The following is a 25,429-nucleotide window of genomic DNA, read 5'->3' as shown; positions in this document are numbered from 1 at the left end:
ACCAACATCATTGGAAGTGACACCTTTCACACTTCTGCCATGTTAGCAGCAACGCGTGCTACCATGCCACGGGAATATGATAAAACTGGAGGATAAGTGCAGAAACTGGCAGATGCTTTTATAACCTGCATTTAATTTTAATTAAAGCGGTCTATATACTACCTGAAGGTGAAAGACCACAGTTTTTTTTTTTTTGCTACTGCTTTGACCGCACCCCCAGACTCCCACACCCTGCATCCTTTTTGTGCAGAATAACTAACAGTCCTTTCTTTTATAATTCACTTCTTCGACCACTGAGCCTACAGCACCTTCTCCAGCCTCGCATACTGTGCCTGACACCACTACAGCGCTCACACAGCCCATGCTACCACCGCTGCGCTCTCACTGCCCCTTATATACACAGTATTCAGAACATGGCATAAGAAGGAGAAGGGCCAGGGCCTCCTGTCACAGACTCAAGACTGGGCAAAGTGAGCAAATAGTCACCTACTGTGAAGAGAGAGTGGGGCTGCTTCATCACCATATTACCAACCACCATCCCTATGCCAATCTCACACACAAACACGTATACCAACCCTGCTCCCGACCCCCCCACCCCGTTCCAGCCAGAGCTGCCGATTTCAAACCTTGGGAGCCACGTTCGAGTCTCAGCGTTGCTAAACATCCAGTGATTCTGGGTAGTTCCCTTAATCTGTCCATGCCTAAATAACATGAAGATGACCTTGTGTAAATGTAACTAGTGTTCATCAGAAGAAGTGCTCGCCTTCGGGTCATGTTTGCGCTATATGAAAAAAAGTTATCAATACGCCTATCAAGAATTTAAGTCTACCAAAAGTGGTATCAATTGCACCCTGAAGAAGGAACTGTGGACACGAGTCCTTTTCCGAAACACGCGTCAGCGCTTTTCTTTCTTTGTTACCTTGCTATGTGTATGATGTTTTGTATTGTTTTTGTTTATTGTTTTTTCCATGGTATGGCAGTTGAGTTGTGGATGATAGGTTAGAAATAATGTTTTGGATGTTTGGTATGATCTATTGAATGAATGATATATGTTTTGCTTTTTCTTATTGTTCTTGTGGGGCTTCTGTAAATAAGTGTTATATAGAATTGAATGTACTGTATATAATGATGTTCTTTTGCTATGAATTTTGTGAATATACGATGAATAAATAAGAAAATGTCTTTCTAAATAACTCTTGTGTTGGGACAATGTTGATATAGATATTGTATGATGGATATATTACCTAAATTTTGAGTAGATATCGAGGAGAGGTCAGTTCTTGTACTAGTGTTTTTCTCTGCCTCCCCCTCCCGGTAACTTGTTCTATTCAGGGACCCTCTTCTGTTTTTTTGAAATTGCGCTATATCAAAAACCTGCAAAAAATAAACACCCACACCAGGCTCACGTTACAAGCTTGGTGCTTTCCTTTTACAGATAAAGCAGACTCCCGGTTTAAAGGTGAAAGGCAAGAATTGATGTAGGGACGGGAGTATGTGGGACAAGTAGATATTACAGGACATGTAGATCTCAGTGGCATTTGGTCCCTTGGCCAAGTAGATTATTTTACAAATTCCACACCCCTGCGTTACGGTGCATCCATTTGGGGGTACCATAAGTGCAGGGTGATCCAGCATGAAGAGGACCAATTATGTGGAAAATTACTGGGGCTGGGTCCAACTAGTTCCTTGTTCGCCACCCACAAGGAACTGGGCTTGGATTATGAGGAGGATCAGGTTAAACTAGCTGCACTGTTACTTTGAATTTCAATTTGGGCTGATGAAAGACTGTGGTTCAATAAGAGCATGATTGGGGACTGTTTGGCAATGTATGTATGGCCAAAAGATACCGTGGATAAATTATATAAACACCGCTGCCCGTTCCCTAGACTGTATTGGCATTTTAACAGGCCTCGTCTCCTTAAAAAGGGTGATCAGGTTCTTGTAAAGGAACGAATTTTAAATAAGTTTAAAGATGAGAGGGAAACTTGGGCGTTGGAGAAAAACTCCAACAGATCATACCTGCTGCTGAAATCCGTTGTTGACGTTGAACCTAACCTTATAGTAGTTAAACACCCTAGGGACAGATCGCTGCTTACAAAATTTTGTTTGGGCTCTATCCGTACAATTATATGTTTCCCTCTTGGTCAGTACGATCCTCATGCCCTTTTAACTTGCTCTTGTGATGACAGTTCACTCCAGATCTTAATACACCTGTTTTTATTCTGTACACTTTATGAATTTTTGCGCAAATGGTACCCATTACCACTTTTAAAAGCTAGGGGTTTCATCCAATTTCGATCTGCCTTTTTACAATTAGTTATTACCGGACCATGTGGTGGCGATAGCGGTTATTGGCTACTAAAAAGGAGCCTTATATTGGAAGAAAATAACGTGTGTCTAGTAATTAATGATGTGTATGTCAAGCTGGCCTGTTAATCTTAAATAGTTCCATAAACGTTCATACATTGTGTTAACTGAATGAAATGTATTGGATTGTGTTTAATAGGGATTTTAATGTTTTTATGTGGATTTTAAGTTCTTATGTTTTATGATCATAATGCATAATCTAAAAATATATATATACTAAAAATTATTATTTTCTTTCTTATGCAACCTTTGCATTTCGCATCAGTGTTTAACATGGACACAAAAAACTACGTGTTGCATCATTTCCCGGTTTCATCATTTAAAAAAATGTTTATAATAATGATGTCAAGTAAGCTTCATTCGATGTATATAAATCATAAAAGCACACAATAAACATTGCCATCTTAATTTTTTTAACATTAAGATCTTCAGGAAGATCTTCGTAGCAAACATAAAAACAGCCACCTCCTAATGAATTCAATTCCATTCTAAGACAATTCATTTCATACACAACATACCAGTCCCCCTCAACCATCTCTTTCTGACTGCAATTGATCCTTTTATAAAAAGTAAAAATATCAAGCAAATAACAATTGAATCTAAAGAGAGTAAAAACATAAATCCTTCTAAATAAGAACATGTACGTAACGGTTTTAAGAATGGAAGCAAACATCTAGCTCTAAAGACTTGTACAATGTGCAAAAAAGGATAAAGTGCAAAGTGGTCTGTATTGTAAAGTTGCCACAGGACAAGGGCACAAAGTATTGGACCAGGTGCATTGCTGGGGATAAACCGCCAAGAAATGGACCGAGGAGAGATGAAATCTAGTCAAATAAAACCGATGTTGGGAATTCCTCCAATAAATCAGATAAAAACGAGGAAGGTCAGACGTAATGGCTAAATCTAAACTTCTCTGTTTTCAATTGTACCAATGCCTAAAAATTAAGGGAATTAGCCCAAGTTGCAAAAACACTTTTTTATTACAGTATTGGCTTGTGGAGGCATATTTATAGGGTTATTAAAAAATTCACTCAAACACAGTTTCTGGAACGATCTCTTGAGGTAATTAAACCAAGGGATATTTTGAACGTTTTTATTAGCGAGACAACCCACTACTATGGATTTAGTAAAATCCAATTCAGGCGTTTTCCAGATCTCGCCCATAGTAGTATAGGGGCAAGCCCTACTTGGCCCATTGCTAGCTCTAAACCCAGTTCAAGGTGGCAAAAGAGAGTTGAAGTACTTTTTGAAACAATCAAGAATCTCCTAATAAAATCATTCTCAATTCACTGGAGCTTTGAGCAATTAGCAAATCCCCACACTCTGTCCCCATAAGTGGCAACTGAAAGACACTTGGCCCTATAGCAGAGCTTTACAAACTCTGTGTCCCGATACAGTACTGTGTCGCCTGCAAATGGTGGGTGTGTCGCGGGCACTTAGCACATAACTGCTGCTAATTAAGAGGCATTCCTAGACACACTGCTCTATGGGGGCCGGGCGATACACAACAAAGCCTCATTAACAAGCAAATGGTCTTTTAAAGACCTGTGACGTGCTCAGGTGGGCTGTATGTGTGCCTGGGAAGCTGGGGTGAGGTGACAGAGGGTAACAGACAGAGGGAGACTGGGGGAGGGAGACAGGGAGACGGGAGGGAGGGAAAGAAGCAGAGAGAAACAGACAGAGGGAGACAGAGAGGGAAAGAGGGAGAGAGGGGGGAGGGAGGGAGAGAGGGGGGAGGGAGGGAGAGAGGGGGGAGGAAGAGAGATGGGGGAGGGAGAGCGGGAAAGAGGGAGAGAAAGAGAGGGGAGAGGGAGAGAGAGAGGGGAAGGGAGAGATAGAGAGAGGGGAAGGGAGAGATAGAGAGAGAAAGGTGTGTGTATGCCAGGTCTGGTGGCTCAGTGGACAAAGGCATCTACTGCAGGGGCCTGTGTTCAACCTCATGGTCTCAAATTTGCTTGAAAATGCACCATTTGCCCAATTTTATTTCAACATTTTCTTCCGGCGGGAGAAACCCCCTTAAGTGGTTCGGGCTCGCTCACTGCGCTCGCTACACTGCCTTACCGTGTCCCAAGATGATACATCTCCAAAACGTGTCTCACCAACATGAAAAGTTTGGAAAGCTGTGCCCTATAGTGTCAGCATCTCTTTAAGTGGATTTCTGGCCAAGTTGGGCTGCAAATCTAATAAGTGCTTCCACTACTCTCGCCGCTTGCAAGGCTCTTAAAGCGAGTAGATAATCCCATGATAGCTGAACTTTAAAAACAATTCCGAAACAGTGTTGTCAAAATGTCCCTGCCTCAGTATTTGCCTGCCCACGTGAAAGAGTGAAACTTGCCACATAGTTTGATTATACACGGTTTGGAAATTCTAGAGTAGTTCTACCTATGCTGCTGTCTGCTATACAAAACAGGGTAGAATGAAATGCTTATGGCCTACTCTGTAGCTCTTCAGAGCTTAAAAATAACTGTGGTATAAATCTTACAGAAACGATGTTAAAAAAAGCACTCTATTGAGCATTTCCAGACGTCATGAAAGATGAAAAGTTCTCTTTCATGCATGTTCGAAATTGGACACATTTTCTTTGCGCATGAAGAGTACACTGATGCATTTTCCGAGCTCCGCCATGCAACTTTATGCATGCATGCCAATATTTTAGGAAAAGAACGTGGGACATTTAAAGTAAAAAATCGGGAGAATGAAAATTCCCCATTGACTTCTATTGTAGAAAATGCCATTTCATGCGGGAGACAGCTAAAATAAAATCGGTAGTCTCCAGCCTGAATCGGGTCCATTCTGGGGCCGGGCCCATCCAACTAACCCTAACCTATCAAAAGTGCCCAGTTTGGCCAGACCCTACAACCCGGAGAGCGGATGTTAGTCATTCCCATTCTACATTTGGGTTAATCGGAGTAAACATGCACAACGCTAGCTGAAGGCATTTCCAAATAACATGCGGTCCCTTTGCGATCTACGACTTGACGACAGAATGGAATCACCCGATGCTAGTAAGTGAGAGAAGGGATCTCGACGTAAATCCCCAAAAGCACCACGTCACTGATCAGATGAAATGTGTGGTGACTAGTAGAGCCCCAGGTATTCCCCGCCCTCATGGTAACGTGAAGGACCTCACAGATGAGTTGCGCTATCCTACGTTTAAAATAATAGAATTGCCCGCTTCGTTGCTCGTAGCTCAGGCGGTGAAAGGAACCGACGTCTCCGACTCTCCACAACCGACTGCCACTTCCTCTACTACGTACTCTCGCAAACCTGGTTCCCCGGCATCCAAAATGGCGTCAATACAAACTACCGCTGGCTCCCTCGGAGGTTTTCGAACTCAAGGTCACGTGCAGCGAGAGCAGCCAATGGCAGGAGGAGTTCGCTTTACTCTCTGCCGCTGACAGGCTAGAACGCACGCTTCAGCGTTGTACCGCCAGCTCGCGCTCCTTCGCCATTGTCAGCTACTGTTTGCCGACTTGAGAGGAGCTCGCTTGCGCGTGCACGAGAGGAAGAGGAGGCACCTAGGCGAGCGCGAGCTCAGGGAGGCCGAAGAAGATAGCCGTCAAAATATATACCCTTCCTCCCCCCCAAAAAAGAGCCGGACTGGCTGACAGGCATTCTGGTAATAAGGAGCCATGGACAGTCTCAGCTTGCAACCCTGGAACAACGCCTGACAAGAGCAGCTTCGTGAAGACCCCACCAAACGAGGAGCCAAAACCAGCCCCTGGTTGTGTATGTTCCTAGCACACCGCCCCAGAGGGAGGAGGCTCTGTCTGTGTGCTATCACCTGAGAGGAGCTCTCCATCACAGTCTGGAGCCGCACTCAGGGGGTTGAGGATGGACCAGGCTGAAGGTAAGAGCAGGAGCTTGCCAAAATACGCCAAATTTGCCATTGAATCCTGTAAAAAAAAAAGGGGAAGGTCGGGTGTATGGAACCTACGGCACACGCAATACAAATTGTCTATTTGTGTTTTTAACCCCATCCCTTGAGCAACATTCTCTGCATATGCACCATTTCTCTGTTAAGCGCAGGTGAACGCAACGTCAAGACTCACTGCAGGTGTGTGCTTTCTGCAACCACTCTCCTCCCCTACTGAGAGGAGCACACTGATACCAGAATGCGCACATCCTCTCCGTTGCAGGGCTTACTTTTTATTATTTTGCGTTCTGTTGGTGTGTGCAAAAGGGAGCGACCATGTAATTTTATTGCTAGGCTAGTGAACTACAAAATGGATAAAAACTGGTAAAGTAGGAACATTCTTTGCTCTCTTATGATGGGTAATCTAAGATAGCTCTGGACAGCTGTTGCCGCTTTACATAAACAGATGTCTCCGTTGAAGGTTTGGACTACAGGTTTCTCTTTGCAGATGAACCCTCACCCTTCATTTCTATTGATGGCCTTCTTTTGAGGGAGAAAACATCCACGTTTGTACCAATGCTTTGCGTTGCCCACATTATCAGATCACATGACTCTTGAAATGGAAGTTGTTCACATTGGGTGGGTTTAAGGTGAGCCAAGTGTCTTACGGGAGACTATGCATCGATATTTTTTTTCCAGATTGGAAGTTACTTTCTTTGCATGAAAGTATCCACATAATTTGCAGGACGTCCGTGTGTTTTGAAATGCATTATCATAAAAAAAAAGTTAGTCTTTCATTTAGCGGAATGTTGGTCATTCAGTATTTCTGTTACCCACTTGATGGATCATTGCCTGCTATGTGTTTTTTTTATTTTTGCTGCGAAAGGGTGCACATGTATGCCACTTTGCTGTTTATAGTTGAATGTGTTACAGTTGCATTACCTGTATTCCTGTGAATATTTATCAACTAAGGGACCGTGCGTAACCTTGCTTTAAGTGTTCTTTTGCAGCTCTCTTTTGCTGTACTAAAAGACTCTATGCCGGATAGCCATTTTTTAGATGAACAATGGTTAGTAGGTATCGATAATGTTTGATTCATGCTTTTTAATTGCGAATGGTGCCTGTGTTATCCAACTTGTGAAATGTTTCTGTAAATGGATCCATTGTTAGTTTACAGCAACTTGATCCAATTTTAAATACTCCTACTTCTATGTGAACATCTGTTCCTATGTGTATATGTATACCACCTACCTCTGTGTTATCGGCAAACTGCGACCATCGGGATGCTACGTTGCAGTCTTTATAAAAAACAAAATAGCAATACCATTTTTTGAAGACCCTTTTTTCAAAGCTGCTCTCTGTAATTTCCACATATTTCTGCTAGTTCCAATTGTCTGGTAAGGTTTGTGGCGGATTTACAGCACCAGTCATGTCACAGTTTCTTTGGTCATTTTATGTGTTTTAAAGTTGAACAGCATTGTTGTAGGGCATTTTTTTGACATAGATGCATTTCTAAAAAATCTGGTTGTCACTGTATTTGTAGAATTGTGTTGATACCTGGTAAAGTATTCCATAGCCTTAAATTGCCATACAGTATAGACTTGTAAAACGTGTGCAGGTAAAGCACTCCTAGACAGACAAACATTTCGTGAAGTATGATCTGTATTAAAGTCATTCGTGGCCAGAAACATCATATTATGTTTTTGGAAATAAAAACCTGGATGTTGTCTAGTAACATACCACGATGTTCTTTGTCTTCTGCCACTTTTGGAGCAGAATTTGCAAGGCGGCTGACAATGTTTTTGGTTTGACTAACTTTTGTGACTTAGTGAATTGGTGTGATGAGGGTAAGGGACTTTGGAACATTTAAAAAAATCCCTGTGTTGTAACCACTGCAGAGGTTGTTACAATACGTCTGTGCAGGATTTTTATTTTGTAACTTATTTTTATTATAATAGTGCATTGTTAATCGCAAACCTCATTGCATTCCACGTTTTTTTTTTCTTTTTTACATAGTGTACTCCGGTGCTAATAACTCGAATTGCATATGTGTATGGTACTCCAGGATCTCAAACCCACTCTTTATATATCTTTACAATCCGTATGCCATAATCACAGGGTAAGGATCATTCAGTATGAGTAAAAATTAAACAATAACAATTGCACAGCAGCAACCGATGACTAACTCCACTCCCAGGATTGAGGTTTCCATCTCGTTAGTTATCCCTAGTACGTGGCTGGTCGACCACCTCTGTGCAGGCTATTTAAGGACGTTTAAGAAGTGCTGCACTGCTTTACCAGAAACGACAAAATACATGATTTTAATGTCTCGTGCCTAAACTTAAAATCTTGTGTGAAAAATCAGAAAGGGCTTTATTTACTGGGTCAATCCTTTTTTAAAAAGCAAAACTTTTTTTTTTTAACTTTCAAAAGTGTCTTAGATGGAAAAGTACGGGTGCTATGTTTTGATGCATTTAGAGAGGACTCTTTGTCCCACAACTAACCTGTATTGAGTCTCAGTGCTTGATACAGCCTTCTATTTAAATGTTTTGATGTGTAAGGACCTTTTATGAATCACATGAAATTTTTGAAGCAACATGGAATTCTTCACCTCGTTAGGTATCTGTTTATTTGCCCTAGAAATTAGCCACATAATGTTTTTAGGTCTCGCCTACGCAGCACGCATGCATTGCTTAGGAGACCTTTGGCCGTCGTGCAGCTTTTTTTCAAGCACTGCAATCGTACTTGTGGCGGCATACAGCGTGCTGGACACACCACACTGCTGCAGCCGGCACGGCATTTAAAAAAAAAAACTTTGAGCGTGAGGCGCGCACGCTTGTTCCAATAGTTTTCCCCTTGTCTGACTACTTGCACCTCATGCTTCCATTTTTCCTGTATTTTTACTCTCCCCAAAGTTGCTTGGTCATTCCACTTTCCAGCCTCCCTTGTTTGACTGCTTTCCATGGAGTCTGCAGTTTCTGATCCTTAGCCTGCCCTTTTACTGCAGTGTGTCTGTTTTGCTCTCGAGTCTTTCCATATAATAAACATTGGTGGAAGCCCAGTGCCCCTATGACAGCATCATTTACTTTTCCAAAACTTTCTGGATTTATCAAATTTTTGTTATCCTTTGTAGCACGAGCAACAACAGCAAACAAAATGAATTTGGTTACTTTTTTTTCTTCAACGCCGTTTGAATCATATTTTATCCAGATTTCATCATTAGTATGAACGGTCCTAAAAGCTTGTGCGTTGTTTCGGGCACCTCTGCAATTGGCACCATTTGCCGTTATGCAGCTAGAGCCATTTAAGTCATCCTTGAGCAGGAAACGGGAATACATTCTGCATTTCTAATCCTGTAGTTGGGAGTTTTGCTGTCAAGAAGTCACAGAACCGAGATCCAACTTCCCCGGGAAAACAAAAATGCAGGCCATAAAATGTTGCGTTCTGAAAATGGTACAGTGGTGATTATTACCATCCCTTATTTTTAATTATTGGGCTGGGACTGCGCTATTATGAAGAGGGTGGGAATCGGAAGCAGTGCGGATTTTTCTACACTTGCAACAGTTGTCCGGCTCATGGTTAAGAACGCTGATATTTTACATTTATCCTATTCACTCTGTTGCCTGTCTTCTCCTCTGTATGATCTTATTTCTCTACCCACTGTTTCACACTCTGATTATTCCTTCCGCCTTCCCTTCCTGCATTTGTCGCTCCTCATTTTCCACTCTGCTTATCATCTATATTCAACGCCTTTGTGTCCCATACCAGTTGTTATCGCCTTTCTCTCTTGCTTTGTTTTTTTTTCTCACTTTCTTTCTGTAATCTTTGTGCTTGATTCTTTTCCCGTTTCACTCTTGCCTTTTTCTGTTCTCCTATTCTCTTACTAATCACTTTACCTTTAACTTGCTCCCCTTTCTTTCTGTTTTGTCTCGTGTCTGCTCCATTTTCTCTTCTTTCCGATATAAAGAGTTTTCAGAACTTTTTTTTTAAAAAACGCGGTAGCAGTGCTAAAGATAAGTAGCTACTGTGCACCGTTCGATCCGGTTTTCTTCAGTGTGTTTGTAGTTGAATAGAGTGTTAAGTTAAAACTAGCGCTGGCAAGGCCAATAGCTAATGCCTATGCGAGATCTATTGGATTTTTCAGTGTTTTAGCTCTATTGTACTACAGAGAAGCTGCTGTTCAGGATGGCTGAAAGTAAGGACAAGCATTGGCATAGCCAATAGGTCTCTCCTTTTGGACCATTTAAGTGTTTAGACATGCAACAGTTGATGTTGTTGCACCAAGGATATTGTACTGCATAACAATACTTATAAGGTTCCAAGACGAGACCTATTGGCTATGCCAATGCTTGTTTCTATTGGGAACAACAACACAAATCTGATTTCTATTTTCCTGAGCTGGAATTTCTTGGAGTTGGGAATTGTGAGTTTCTGTCATGCTTATTTGGGATGCTCATGTAAGGCGAATATTGCTTTAAAGTCCTGAGCATGCATAGAAGAGGAAGAGAGTAGATGGGATGGAAGAAGGATACTTGGGAGATGAAAGAAGGAAATGTGAGATTGTTGATGTTTGTGTATTGCTTATTCCCACCTTCAAAGTACTGCACAGAATTGGAAGAGAGAACTGGAGAGCAAAGTGAAGAAAACATTGCAATTCATTTGTGTGACTAGAGCTCTGGGTGACTCGATAAGCAACCGTATCATCACATTGCCATCCTCTCCAGGTATGACGAGTCCAAGGGGGATTAAGTGTCATGTTCTCAGGAAATTGGAACAGATGTGCTGAATAAAGGTGGTGCTCATGGGAGTTGTAGGAATAGTATCCACACCCTATGATGTTCCCAAGTGGTTGGGTGGGACTCACCATGTGGCTTGAAAAGCACTGGTAGAGTGGGACTAAAACAATTGAACAGAAGAACTGCTTCATAACATAACTGGAGAGTCGATGAAATAAAGTGCATACCATTCGTATAAAAACCCTTAGCATTAAAACTACAATTTATACACTCCATCTCACTGTAAAGGTGTTGAATAGCATATACATGTACACATAGTGCTTCTCTGGCACTAGTACAAATATTTCTCCTGTAGTTAGTAATGGTATATGTACAGCTTCTTAAACGTCCACCCATAGAGTAAGCTTAGCATCCTTGACTTTGTTTCAATAGTGAACTCTTCACATATTATCACTGTAAATGTGTAATGTGGAAGTGTGTCAAAAGTGAAGTAAGAAAGCATGGTGCTACAAAGTGAAGCAAGCACCATACCGTTGATTCATTCTGCCACCAGGTATAGGACTAGGCAAGCAAGTCCACTACACTGCAGGTTCAAGGCTTACACAGGATTTATTTAAAACACTTGGTTGAACCTACTGTTGGGCCATAGTTCTAGCAGGGTTAGCGGAACAAGTGGGGGTCGGGGGAGGGGGTGTAAACTGCATCTGGTCTAAAAGGGTTGCTTATTTTAACACGTGGGATGAACATATTTGTAGTGTCGTCTCTTGGTAAAATCTCGCCAAAATAGTTTTGGCCTCAATAGTTCAATTGGTTTTAATGGATAATGATGATCCCAGTTGTAACTCTCGTAACAACAGCTCGTGTTGGATCCTAACACCATGTCTGGGGGCCAGGCATAATGTATCCAATCACTAGACAAAATACTTGACCCCTAAGACTCCCAAGCCTACTAGGTCTCTAAATTAGAGCTTAGAAAGATTAATTCAGTAGGCTTACATCTTGTTTGTATAGCAGCTCAAATGAAGGTTGGCGATCTGGATCTAGGCAGCACTGTACATCCAGGCTAGTTTGTAAGGAAAACCATTAAGTATCCCCTCCCAATCCACTGGAGTGGTTTGCTGTGTCATGTGCCTCACTACAAGGGGAGAAGGGCCTTTCTCACACCTTCCAGCAGTATAGTAGCGACCTGGAGGAGGACCTCATCAGAAATGTTCTTTTTGCCTTCTTGTTCTGAAAGCAGTCTGAACCCTATCAGCAGTATCATATGTTCCCATTCCTCCTCAAAGGCATTGTGTGTCACCAGGAGATTTTATTACTGCAGTGCGCCCGCCTACTTCCTTTTCTGCCCTGCTTAAGTCCCTTGCACCTCCTGGCCTTAGAGAATCAGCTGTGAAATACTAACTTTTCTCTGTTTATTCCTATTACTGTTATACTGTTGTGAAAGAACCCCACCCATTACAAAATGTTCTTGAGCTATGAACTGAATAATTGAATCAGCCTGTCCCAAGTTTAATCTCACCCGCTTTTGGGAGCAGGCAGAACTTATCAGGCTTCGTACTTACTCTCCCATTGTGGCTCTTGCTGATTTAGGGTAGTACCCCGTAATATATCCCCAACGGTCAAAATCCCCACCAGGTCCCATCCCCGGAACCCGTCCAATGTGGTTGCAGGTTGAAGGTGTGTGCCATGCCATAGGGGGGTTTATTGAGTGAGTTTTCCTTTCCACTCCATTTGTCTGGTCTTGGCCCTCCATAGCTGTATGGCTACTCTGCCAGCCGGTAGTAAGTGGTCTAAACGTGTGTAGCTATACAGTAAGTGGAGAAGAGGGACTTGTTCCATTGCGGTGTTTTCAATAGCGTATGCCGGGTCCGTAGGGGAATTAAACCACCATTCGTTGATTACTAGGAGGTGAGACACAACATAATAGGAGTAAATGTCAGCCGCCGCTATCCCTCCACAGTATGTGGACTGTGTAAAAGTACGGAGTGCCACACGAACAGCCCCACCACCGCAGAGGAAATTATTTTGTATAGCATTCACCTGCGCAAACCAATCGCGGGGGGAGGTTTGGAGGCGGTATAGGATCCGAGGCAAAGAAACCATCTTAAAGATGTCTGAGCTCCCATAGAGGGAAAGGGGGAGAGCGGACCATATTGTCGTTTCATTCTTAAGGCTAATTAACAATGGGGTAATATTGTGCGCCCAGGAAATCTTGGGGCAAGGGGAGATGCAGATCCTTAGATATTTAAACCCATCTGTAGCCAGAGAGAGCTGTGCAGCCCATGATTCGCGACCCTGGTGTCCGCACACTGGGAATAAGATGGATTTAGCGGGATTGGCGTGGAGGCCAGTGGTGCCTCAAAATACCCTCAGAATTTCCAGTATGCGGGTTCCAGAATACCAAGGGTCTGTCTTGAAAAAGAGGACGTCGTCCACGTACAATGCTATACGGTCTGACCGCGATCGGGACCAATCAAACCCCATGAGCACCGGGTCACTTCTGACCCAGGCCGCCAGAGGCTCGACTGCAAGGGCGTACAACAATGGAGATAGTGGGCAGCTCTGACTGGTGCCCTAAAGTAGGTATTTGTAACCATGATCACCTTTATTGCATTGATCAACTCCCTAACAAGCGCGGGTTGCTGACAACATATTAAAGTAAACCAACATTGTGAGGAGGTGTTATAATTTATTATATATATATAAAAATTGATATCAACTTTCACTTACATCGACTGCTAACATATGAACTTAAGTAGATATGCAGTTAAGTTTGTATACTAATAACACAATTCTAGTCAGGGAGAAAGTAAATGTCATTATTATAATGGGGTACCTACCTGAATGTTAAATTAACCTAGGTTTTGAAAGTATTTTAAACTTCAGATAGGGAGATGGTATGGAATATTCTGTAATCAATGTTTCCAAGTAGTCTGAAAGCTGATAAGCATGGTCTACTATTTTTAGATATATTAAGAAAAACAGGCTGTAATTTTGAGTGCAAAAAACAACAAGTGATGGACTGAATGTGGATCAATGTCACACACTCCCCCAGTCAAAAGATCTGGGCCCAAATCCATCGTTTTTTTGCACTCCACACCACCCTGGGTCAGATAATGGCTTTATGCAAATCAGCTCTGACCCTGTTGCCCCATGGGAACAGTCCAGTCCGAACTACAACAGCCATATCTTTCCCAGACCGGAATCAAGCATCCGAGGACCGGACCGGTTTCGAGGTAACACCTCTCTTCAGCCCGGCTAGCTTGACTCCAAGTGGTGTGGAGTGCCTGGGACCCACGTCTGGGCATCCCCAGCGCACTTAGGGCGGCAATTGCAAAAAACAACAAGTGATGGACTGAATGTGGATCAATGTCACACACTCCCCCAGTCAAAAGTCCCAGGCTCTCCACACCACTGGAGTCAAGCTATCCAGGCTGAAGAATGCTGATAGCCAGAAACCGGTCCTTGGATGCTTGATTCCGGTCTGGGAAAGACATGGCTTGGTAGTTCGGACTGGACTGTTCCCATGAGGCACAGGGTCAGAGCTGATTTGCATATAGCCATTGTCTAACCCAGGGTGGTGTGGAGTGCAAAAAAACGATGGATTTGGGCCCAGATCTTTTGACTGGGGGAGTGTGTGACATTGATCCACATTCAGTCCATCACTTGTTGTTTTTGCAATTGCCGCCCTAAGTGCGCTGGGGATGCCCAGACGTGGGTCCCAGGCACTCCACACCACTGGAATCAAGCTAGCCGGGCTGAAGAGAGGTGTTACCTCGAAACCGGTCCGGTCCTCGGATGCTTGATTCCGTTCTGGGAAGGACATGGCTTTTGTAGTTCGGACTGGACTGTTCCCATGGGGCAACAGGGTCAGAGCTGATTTGCATATCGCCATTGTCTAACCCAGGGTGGTGTGGAGTGCAAAAAAACGATGGATTTGGGCCCAGATCTTTTGACTGGGGGAGTGTGTGACATTGATCCACATTCAGTCCATCACTTGTTGTTTTTGCAATTGCCGCCCTAAGTGCGCTGGGGATGCCCAGACGTGGGTCCCAGGCACTCCACACCACTGGAATCAAGCTAGCCGGGCTGAAGAGAGGTGTTACCTCGAAACCGGTCCGGTCCTCGGATGCTTGATTCCGTTCTGGGAAGGACATGGCTTTTGTAGTTCGGACTGGACTGTTCCCATGGGGCAACAGGGTCAGAGCTGATTTGCATATCGCCATTGTCTAACCCAGGGTGGTGTGGAGTGCAAAAAAACGATGGATTTGGGCCCAGATCTTTTGACTGGGGGAGTGTGTGACATTGATCCACATTCAGTCCATCACTTGTTGTTTTTGCAATTGCCGCCCTAAGTGCGCTGGGGATGCCCAGACGTGGGTCCCAGGCACTCCACACCACTGGAATCAAGCTAGCCGGGCTGAAGAGAGGTGTTACCTCGAAACCGGTCCGGTCCTCGGATGCTTGATTCCGGTCTGGGAAAGACATGGCTTGGTAGTTCGGACTGGACTGTTCCCATGAGGCACAGGGTCAGAGCTGATTTGCATATAGCCATTGTCTAACCCAGGGTGGTGTGGAGTGCAAAAAAACGATGGATTTGGGCCCAGATCTTTTGACTGGGGGAGTGTGTGACATTGATCCACATTCAGTCCATCACTTGTTGTTTTTGCAATTGCCGCCCTAAGTGCGCTGGGGATGCCCAGACGTGGGTCCCAGGCACTCCACACCACTGGAATCAAGCTAGCCGGGCTGAAGAGAGGTGTTACCTCGAAACCGGTCCGGTCCTCGGATGCTTGATTCCGTTCTGGGAAGGACATGGCTTTTGTAGTTCGGACTGGACTGTTCCCATGGGGCAACAGGGTCAGAGCTGATTTGCATATCGCCATTGTCTAACCCAGGGTGGTGTGGAGTGCAAAAAAACGATGGATTTGGGCCCAGATCTTTTGACTGGGGGAGTGTGTGACATTGATCCACATTCAGTCCATCACTTGTTGTTTTTGCAATTGCCGCCCTAAGTGCGCTGGGGATGCCCAGACGTGGGTCCCAGGCACTCCACACCACTGGAATCAAGCTAGCCGGGCTGAAGAGAGGTGTTACCTCGAAACCGGTCCGGTCCTCGGATGCTTGATTCCGTTCTGGGAAGGACATGGCTTTTGTAGTTCGGACTGGACTGTTCCCATGGGGCAACAGGGTCAGAGCTGATTTGCATATCGCCATTGTCTAACCCAGGGTGGTGTGGAGTGCAAAAAAACGATGGATTTGGGCCCAGATCTTTTGACTGGGGGAGTGTGTGACATTGATCCACATTCAGTCCATCACTTGTTGTTTTTGCAATTGCCGCCCTAAGTGCGCTGGGGATGCCCAGACGTGGGTCCCAGGCACTCCACACCACTGGAATCAAGCTAGCCGGGCTGAAGAGAGGTGTTACCTCGAAACCGGTCCGGTCCTCGGATGCTTGATTCCGTTCTGGGAAGGACATGGCTTTTGTAGTTCGGACTGGACTGTTCCCATGGGGCAACAGGGTCAGAGCTGATTTGCATATCGCCATTGTCTAACCCAGGGTGGTGTGGAGTGCAAAAAAACGATGGATTTGGGCCCAGATCTTTTGACTGGGGGAGTGTGTGACATTGATCCACATTCAGTCCATCACTTGTTGTTTTTGCAATTGCCGCCCTAAGTGCGCTGGGGATGCCCAGACGTGGGTCCCAGGCACTCCACACCACTGGAATCAAGCTAGCCGGGCTGAAGAGAGGTGTTACCTCGAAACCGGTCCGGTCCTCGGATGCTTGATTCCGTTCTGGGAAGGACATGGCTTTTGTAGTTCGGACTGGACTGTTCCCATGGGGCAACAGGGTCAGAGCTGATTTGCATATCGCCATTGTCTAACCCAGGGTGGTGTGGAGTGCAAAAAAACGATGGATTTGGGCCCAGATCTTTTGACTGGGGGAGTGTGTGACATTGATCCACATTCAGTCCATCACTTGTTGTTTTTGTAATTTTGAGTGGGCACCTAGATGGCTACTGCCCTTCGAACTACACTAGCAGGTGTCTCAAATTTTCCATGTATTTTAGATTCTCTAATTGTATCTTGTGATTCATTTCGCTATGCTTCCAATCTTGAAGTCAATACTTCATAGTGATCACTGTTTTCCTTGTTTACCTCTTGCTCGCCACACAATTAGTAGTTCAACTTTGAATTTAAAAAGGGGCTTGATAGAAATGGAATCCACATGCAATTGCATGTTTTTGGAATCCACAGTCTGTTACTATTTTAGTCAATTTGTTTTGGGAACATTTAAATTTCAGTTTGTTGAAATTTCACCCATAATAGAATAGTAAAATACGAATGTACTTGTGTATTAGAATAATTTGTTTCTGTAATATATGCTAATAAACAGAAAAGCTCTAGAAGATATTTAACAAAAAGATGGGGTATTGACCAAAAGCTATCTAGAAACATAAATAATTTAATCCGAAGGCCAATTAAGTGATTTCTTCCGCTAAGAAGAATAATTTTCCAATGAAACTCTGAAAACATTACTTGTTTATATTACATGATAACACCTGGCATTCGATATAAAAAAAAAGATGTGGGAGACGATAATACAAGAAGATATTGGCGTTTGATTGCTCAGACTATTGGCTCCAGTAAACCTCCCAAGCAGATATCTGTTTGTGGAAGGGCCTGGGCTCAGTAGGTTACTAATTTGTATGCAGCCAGTGATATTTCTTTGAATTCTTGTTTTATACACTCTGATGCATAGTTGCCTCCACTGTCCCCCTCAATCAAGCAGATTGTGAAGTAAATCTCTGCAGTCAGACTATCTAACTTAATGAGATGAGATCAAATGAGAAATGTCCTAGCTAGCTAACGAGAAGGAATGTTTCAATTCTATTACGGACTAAGAGGCGAGGATTATGCATAATTTTCTTCACTTTATTTGCATAGCAGTTTATGAGAACATTAAACAAAAATACCAGTAAACATTACAGACTACACATCCCATGAACCATAGGGGAGCAGTCTCCATGGCAACCATAGTCCAATCACATAACAATCCATAATATATAATCATGTGACGTCCCTTCCGCTTCCTCTTCTTCACTGGAGGATGTTAAGCTGGGATTACTGCTTCATTTGAACTTTTGGTCATTCCCTGCAATACAGAGAGAATCCCGTTATCCAATTTCTCAGTATACTGAGATCTTCACAATGTTCATGAAAAAAAGGAACTATGCAGAAAGCAACCTTTCAGCTGTACCATATTTTAATGACATTAACATTTTCATCAACGACAATAGCCGCATTCATAATATCTTCAGCCAGGATAGCTTGACTTCAGTGGTGTGGAGAGCACGGGACTCACGTCTGAGCATACCCGTCCCACTCGGGGTGACCAATGCAAAAACAACAATTGATGGAAAGAATGCAGAACAATGTCAATGGAGTCAAGCTATCCTGGCTGAAGACGGCTGATAGCCAGAAACCGGTCCTAGGATGCTTGATTCTGGTCCAGGGAAGACATGGCTTGGCAGTTCGGTCTGGATTGTTCCAATGAGGCACAGGGTCGAGACTGATTTGCATATGGCCATGTCTGAAATGGGGTGGCTTGGTGAGCAAAATAACGATGGATTAAACCCAGAACTGTGACTGGGGGTGAATGTTTTGCCATTGTGCAACATTCCGTCCATCATCTTGTGTGTTTTGCTGACCGATTTCTCGCAGCGCGTGAAGCGCACACCGGGAGGTCCGCGTCTGCGGGGAGAGAACACGCTCAGGCAAAAGCCTACTGCGCAATGGGCTAATAGCACAAGCAAATACAAAGCCAAACCTCTAGCAAAAACGCTACACAAAACACAATAAGAAAAGTCAGATAAGTGAAGAATGCTAGGAATGTCCCTTAACTGACGAGCTATGAAGAAAAAGGAAGTGGTAGGGACGTCATAGAATTATATATTATGGATTATGCGATTGGACTATGGTTGCCATGGAGACTGCTCCCCTGTGGTTCATGGGCTGTGTAGTCTGTAATGTTTATTGGTGTTTTTGTATAATGTTCTTTTAAACTGCTATGCAAATAAATTGAAAAAAGATATGCATAATCCTCACCTCCGTCCTGACATAGAATCCCATTAGCTGCATCGATAAAAGATAGCAAGCTATGGGCAGAATATCTGTCCTGTATGTATTCATTGTAACATTTCAGGCTCAATTCTAAGCAGTGGAAAGGCAGTATAAATGCCTATATATAAAAAGGGATCACAAAGTGATCCTTTTAAATGCAGACAAATTGTTTTGCTGGATGCCTCTGGCAGTTTATTTGGCAAAAGTATATAAGAACATCTCGAGGAATGGAAAATCCATTATCCCAATGAAAAAAAATGATTTTAAAACTTATTCATATTCTTTAGATATTATTGCTGTACTTAATGCAGTTTTTGATAAATGTGTGAAGCTGAGCCTTCAAGTCGTCTACGCAGATTTTATTGATGTTTCTTCTGCATTTGACCACATAGACAGGTCTGTGCTCAGGTGGGAGTTGCCAGTTTACAAATTCTCAGTGTCCTTTAAACTGTCCTGATTGAACTGCATACTTTGCCTTGGTGTAATATACCGAAAGGAGCTGAAAAACGCCTTTCTTTTAGTATTCAAACAGGAAATGGACCCAAGTAGGACTGTTTGTTATCCATTTTTTTATCTTCAAAAAAGGAGTCCAGAGGGAACGGAGAATACGGGTTGCCCTCCACTCAAGTCATAAATACAACAAAACCCGTTCTCTTGAGGCAACAGTATTTTCCAATTCAAGTCAGATTGTCGCTTTGGCCATATGCTCTGCAAAGTGTACCTATCACATTCCTATCCAGTCACAACACACCATATAATATTTTTGTGGTTTATTTGTGAAGCTCTCTTGCCTTTTATTAAAATAGTTGCCCTTAATCCACTGACCGCCCACCACAACAACTGGTGATGCCTGAATTACAATTATTTACAATTTATCCAGTGCATCAAAACCTGCTTAATACGCAAGACTCCCACCAATTTGTGGAAAAAAGTGTGGAACGACAAAGTAACCCCTCACGGGCGAACAACCCAAGGGGTAACTGGCAGGTACTCGCCAGATAAGCCCATTTTTCTCATCATTGGTGTTTACTTTGTCATAAACAAAAAAGAAAGTTTCCAAACAAAATATGTGAAAGTGATAGAGTGACCAGCAGAGTCCACTCAATGATTGTGACGAAGTGTGGTTAAAATTGACAAACACCCCTGTCTCACAACTATTTTATTATTTGCTAGGAGTGAACTGCCAAATTAAAAATGTGTACTGGTAGCTATACATGCATGCCAACATGTTTCATTGCCTTCTTTCTTTGGCAAATTCTTCAGGGCAAGTCGCCTCGTCACAGCACCCCATTTGGACACACCGTTCTATAAGGACTGTCAATGGAAAAGCGCAACACTGTGTTAGAAAAGGGCACCCGCCTTCATAAAAATAGGAGTTTCCATGAGTAAAAAGAAAACAATCTCTAGTTACCCTCGTACAGCTTGTTTCTCTTATACCAGCTAGCGAGGGGATACTTCAGTCATCCAGAAACTCCCTTTGTGAGTCTTCCTTGTCAATTGACCTTTCCTTTGTAATGTCAATCTAAACACCGAAAAGGGAGTGAAGTAAACATTAAATTCATATGCGTCATATTTTAGAAAGCCAAAGGTAAAATTTCATGATTCCTAGTCTCACTCAATAAACCAGTGGCGTTGTACATCGATTCTCATCCATTTTATATATAGTACAAGCCACGTAATTCTAACAGGGCAACATTCATACTGTCACTCAATGAAAAAAGCATCAATTCACATTCCTTATTATGTACAAGCTGTCTGTTACTGAATATTTTAAAACGGAGCAATATTCTCCCCCTGTCATTCTCGTCCCATTGCTGTTGTCATTTTCTGCAACCGAGCATGTATTTCTGAACTCAATCTATACCTTCGTTCATACAATTTTTGCCCACCATGAAGTCCATATGCCCGAGCCAGATGGAATCATGCTCGAGCACTTTCTAGGCCAACTGAGCAGTCCTTACAACAATTCAGCCTCCCTGCACCTCACTGATAAAAGCCTCACGGCGCGCAGCGTCTCATTCTGCGTCTCCCTCTCTGTCAAATGTGTTCTTAAATCCAGTCCATAGACGCGGTCACGTGCATGCGTGAACCGCGTCTCTGACAGCCGCCATTTTGGATTGGGAGGTAAGCTCATTCTTCTAATGCATTCTATACCTACACTCACACGACCTCTGTCTGCCATAGAGTATGCCCGAGCTAGATGGAACCCTACTCGAGCACCTTCCAGGCCAACCAGGAAGTCCTTGCATCAATTCGGCCCCCCTGCACCTCACCGGTAAAAGCCTCACGGAGCGCAGCGTCTCATCCTGCATCTCCCTCTCTATATAGCGTCTTTTTAAAAGCAGTCCATAGACCCGGTTACGTGCATGCGTGAACCGCGTCTATAACCGCTGCCATTTTAGATTAGGAGATAAACACATTCTCCCAATGCAATGTCCCAGTATCGCATTGCAAACCTTGTTTCTCGGCCGATATTTAGACATCGGATCATATAGTGGCCGGATATCGTTTCCTGGAATGCAATCAATCATTATTTAAAAAAAATTAAGCCAACCATTAAAAACATTATTCCATTGTCCAGCGGTGTGCAGGAACACTCTGGAAAGTACCGCTCACCACCATTTAGATCTTATACTCCAGTATGCTTAACAATACTGGTTAAGAAAAGAGCAGACTCTAGTCATACTGGAGAAATAAATTGAGTATTGACCAAGTCAACCTTCATTGTAGGTACAAAGGCAGTAGACTTTCTTATCATTTTGAAACTAGTCCAATCAACAATCCTAGTTCAAAACACAGCAAGCTTTAGTGACACGTTAATTGACAGATTGAATTGTGGACAAGAGAGATCCCACAAGGGGAAATATAGGCCAAACCAGTGTACCCAACAGCTGATACCAAGGCACACCTTCAGCAGTCCTATTGTTACCCCTAGTAGCTTATCCAACCTTATTCCATTCAATGATTTCATTTAACCCCTGTTCGTCACTTTTCTCTTGATAGATCCATCGCGCTTCTTTGGACAGAAGGATCTTATCTGTATTGTGGGGATTGTCTTTTACTGTCTCCAAAATTACCCATGTGAAACGGTGTTTAGTGGAATGGCAGTGTTGCACTAATTTTGTTGTAAGTTTCCCAGATCTTATTGTGCTCAGGTGTTCCTGCATTCTTGTCTTTACTTTTCTGGATGTAAGGCCTATATATTGGAGACCGCACTCGCAAAGCAATCTGTACACCACATTCCAGATATTACAATTAATGAAATGATTTAAGTGCCATTCTTTCCCTGATGTTAATGTCGCACTCGAGGTCTTTTTTGTAAGCGGACACACGGAACAAGTTCCACAAGGGAAATGTCCCTTGTGAATGGTGGTCTCTAACTCTTTTGGTGCACCTAAGGCCCGAGTGTGTACTAGTTTGTCCATGAGGTTGCTAGACCTCTTAAAAGCAAACCTTGGCGGTGGCATAACAAAATCTTTGTCTGACAGTAAAGTCCAGTATTTGCGAATAGACTGTCTAATCTTTGTTGCCAGAGGATTCAAAGTCATAACTATAGGGATGCAGTCATCCCGATCCTTTACATGTTTTTCCAAAAGAGCACTGCGCGGGGGGTTTAAAGCTCTTTTTTTGGGTTGTTTAATCACCCTAGGGGGATAATTCCTCTCTTTCAACTTCGCAGCTAGGTCCTGTGATTGTTTCAAATAGACCTCAGTAGAGGAACAGTTCCTCCTGTACCGCAGGAACTGCCCTACAGGAAGGTTATCTCTTAATGCCCTGAGATGAAAGGAATCCTATAAAAGCAGGCAATTTCGATCTGTGGGTTTTTGGTGGACACAGGTAGTGATGACATTGTTCTTAACTTCTATCACAAGATCAAGATATATTGCCAAGCTGTGACTGTATGTCCAAGTAAATTTGAGACTGGCATCCTGCTGATTAAGCCAATCAAGGAACACCAATAATTCCTCCTGAGTTCCTGTCCAAACACAGAGCACATCGTCAATATACTTCTTCCAGAGGCGTAAATTCCTCTGGAAGGGGTTGGTGGAATGGTAGACGACGTGCTCTTCAAATTGTCCGACATAAATACATGCCAGGCTGGGAGCCATAGTAGCTCCCATTGATGTCCCTGTTGTCTGGAGGTACAGTTTATCTTTATAACTGAAATAGTTCTTAGTAAGGGCTACCTCGACACATTGCATTACAAACGATTGAGGTGTGTCATAGAACCACTCTTGGTCCCCCAGTGCGCCGGCTGCTGGACCCATGGTGGTCATAGGGGGACAGAATACCGAAGGTCTCTTTAGATTTCAGTTATAAAGATTCCCAAGGGACATTTCCCTTGTGGATCTTGTTCCGTGTGTCCGCTTACAAAAAAGACCTTGAGTGTGACATTAATATCAGGGAAAGAATGGCACTTAAATCATTTCAGCAATTGTAATACCACGAATGTGGTGTACAGATTGCTTTGCGAGATCAGTCTCCAATATATAGGCCTTACATCCAGAAAAGTAAAGACAAGAATGCAGGAATACCTGAGCACAATAAGATCTGGGAAACTTGCACCAAAATTAGTGCAACACTGCCATTCCACTAAACAACGTTTCACCTGGGTAGTTTTGGAGACAGTAAAAGGCAATCCTCACAATACAGATAGATCCATTGCGTTTCTTTGGACAGAAGGATCTTATCAAGAGAAAAGTGACGAACAGGGGTTAAATGAAATCATTGAATGGAATAAGGTTGGATAAGCTACTAGGGGTAACAATAGGACTGCTGAAGGTGTGCCTTGGTATCAGCTGTTGGGGACACTGGTTTGCCCTATATTTCCCCTTGTGGGATCTCTTGTCCACAATTCAATCTGTCAATTAGCGTGTCAATAAAGCTTGCTGTGTTTTGAACTAGGATTGTTGATTGGACTAGTTTCAAAATAATAGTCAGCTGCCTTTGTACCTACAATGAAGGTTGACTTGGTCAATACTCAATTTATTTCTCCAGTATGACTAGTCTGCTCTTTTCTTAACCAGTATTGTTAAGCATACTGGAGTATAAGATATAAATGGTGGTGAGCGGCACTTTCCAGAGTGTTCCTGCACACCGCTGGACAATGGAATAATGTTTTTAATGGCTGGCTTAATTTTTTTTAAATAATGACTGTTTGCATTCCAGGAAACGATATCCGGCCACTATATGATCCGATGTCTAAATATCCTCCAAGAAACAATGTTTGCAATGCGATACTGGGACATTGCATTGGGAGAATGTGTTTATCTCCCAATCCAAAATGGCGGCGGTTATAGACGCGGTTCACGCATGCATGTGATCGCGTCTATGAACTGCCTTTAAAAACACGCTAGATAGAGAGGGAGACGCAGGATGAGACACTGCGCTCTGTGAGGCTTTTACCGGTGAGGTGCAGGGGGGCCGAATTGATGCAAGGACTTCCTTGTTGGCCTGGAAGGTGCTCGAGCATGGTTCCATCTAGCTCGGGCATACTCTATGGCAGACAGAAGTCGTGTGAGTGTAGGTATATGTTGGAAATGGGATCCCCGGCTGGCCAGGGCTTTCGCCAAAGTCAGTCAGAGACCACCACCCCCAAGTCAGGGCAAGGGAGTTACACGCCAAGATAACCCCAGCCCACCCTCTAGGTAACGTGGCGCGAGCAGCAAGGCTAAACTTGGAGGCGATGTAAGTTAAGTATTTGCGCACGCACCCCAGCAACAACACCCAAGGGCCCACCACAAAGGAAACTCCACACAAGGTTATATAAAAATAGCCTTTGTATTACACCAAAACACATTAGATATAACACACACTTTACAATGTGCCAGAGGCACGGGCAGAATTTACAGGGGATATTTACAAGACAGGGCCACCTGGACCACTGTCAGGAATCAGAAGTAACACTTTCAGAAATAGCACTTTAAATGTAAAATTACTTTAGCACAAAATAGCACACAACCAGTAATCACTGGTAACAGGACCTCACTAGCACCACCTGTACTAGGGAGAAAACAACCACCTACACTTCACAATACCTGTAGGGGTGTAAGAACATAACACATGATGCAATGCATAACATTCATTCAGAGGTGTAAGGAGGGAAACACATGATGCATCACAATACATTCAGAGGTGTAAAAACAATTGCGCCAAACTCACGTAAGTCACCACCTGTGACTGTCCCTAGGCCCTCTGGCCTTGTTGGGGCTAGGACGCCCTGTGTCCAATATCAGGGGGGCCTAAACGGAGCAGTTGCCCACAAAGTGCTGGGCAACTGGTGCAACAATGTTTGAGGTCAACGTTGGAGCCTTCCAGGCTCTGAAGCAATAAAATGTCCCCTCT

The 25,429-nt window shown here is 43.5% G+C and overlaps 1 protein-coding gene across 4 annotated transcripts in view; it reads left to right on the top strand.

Moving 5' to 3' along the window:
- The first annotated feature begins 570 nt into the window (after positions 1 to 570).
- The window catches only part of NSD3 (nuclear receptor binding SET domain protein 3), a 1,711,795-nt gene continuing 1,686,936 nt past the window's right edge, over positions 571 to 25,429 (top strand). For all 4 annotated transcript variants that reach the window (XM_078666314.1, XM_078666313.1, XM_078666315.1 and 1 more), the window contains exon 1: positions 571 to 6,217. The gene's annotated coding sequence lies outside the window, so the exon portion shown is untranslated. The remainder of the gene's footprint in view (positions 6,218 to 25,429) is intronic.

Source organism: Lissotriton helveticus, chromosome 11 (genome assembly GCF_964261635.1).
Source record: "Lissotriton helveticus chromosome 11, aLisHel1.1, whole genome shotgun sequence".
Taxonomy (NCBI): domain Eukaryota; kingdom Metazoa; phylum Chordata; class Amphibia; order Caudata; family Salamandridae; genus Lissotriton; species Lissotriton helveticus.
Note: the sequence above shows the minus strand (reverse complement) of the source record. Positions and strands in the feature narration are given on the sequence as shown.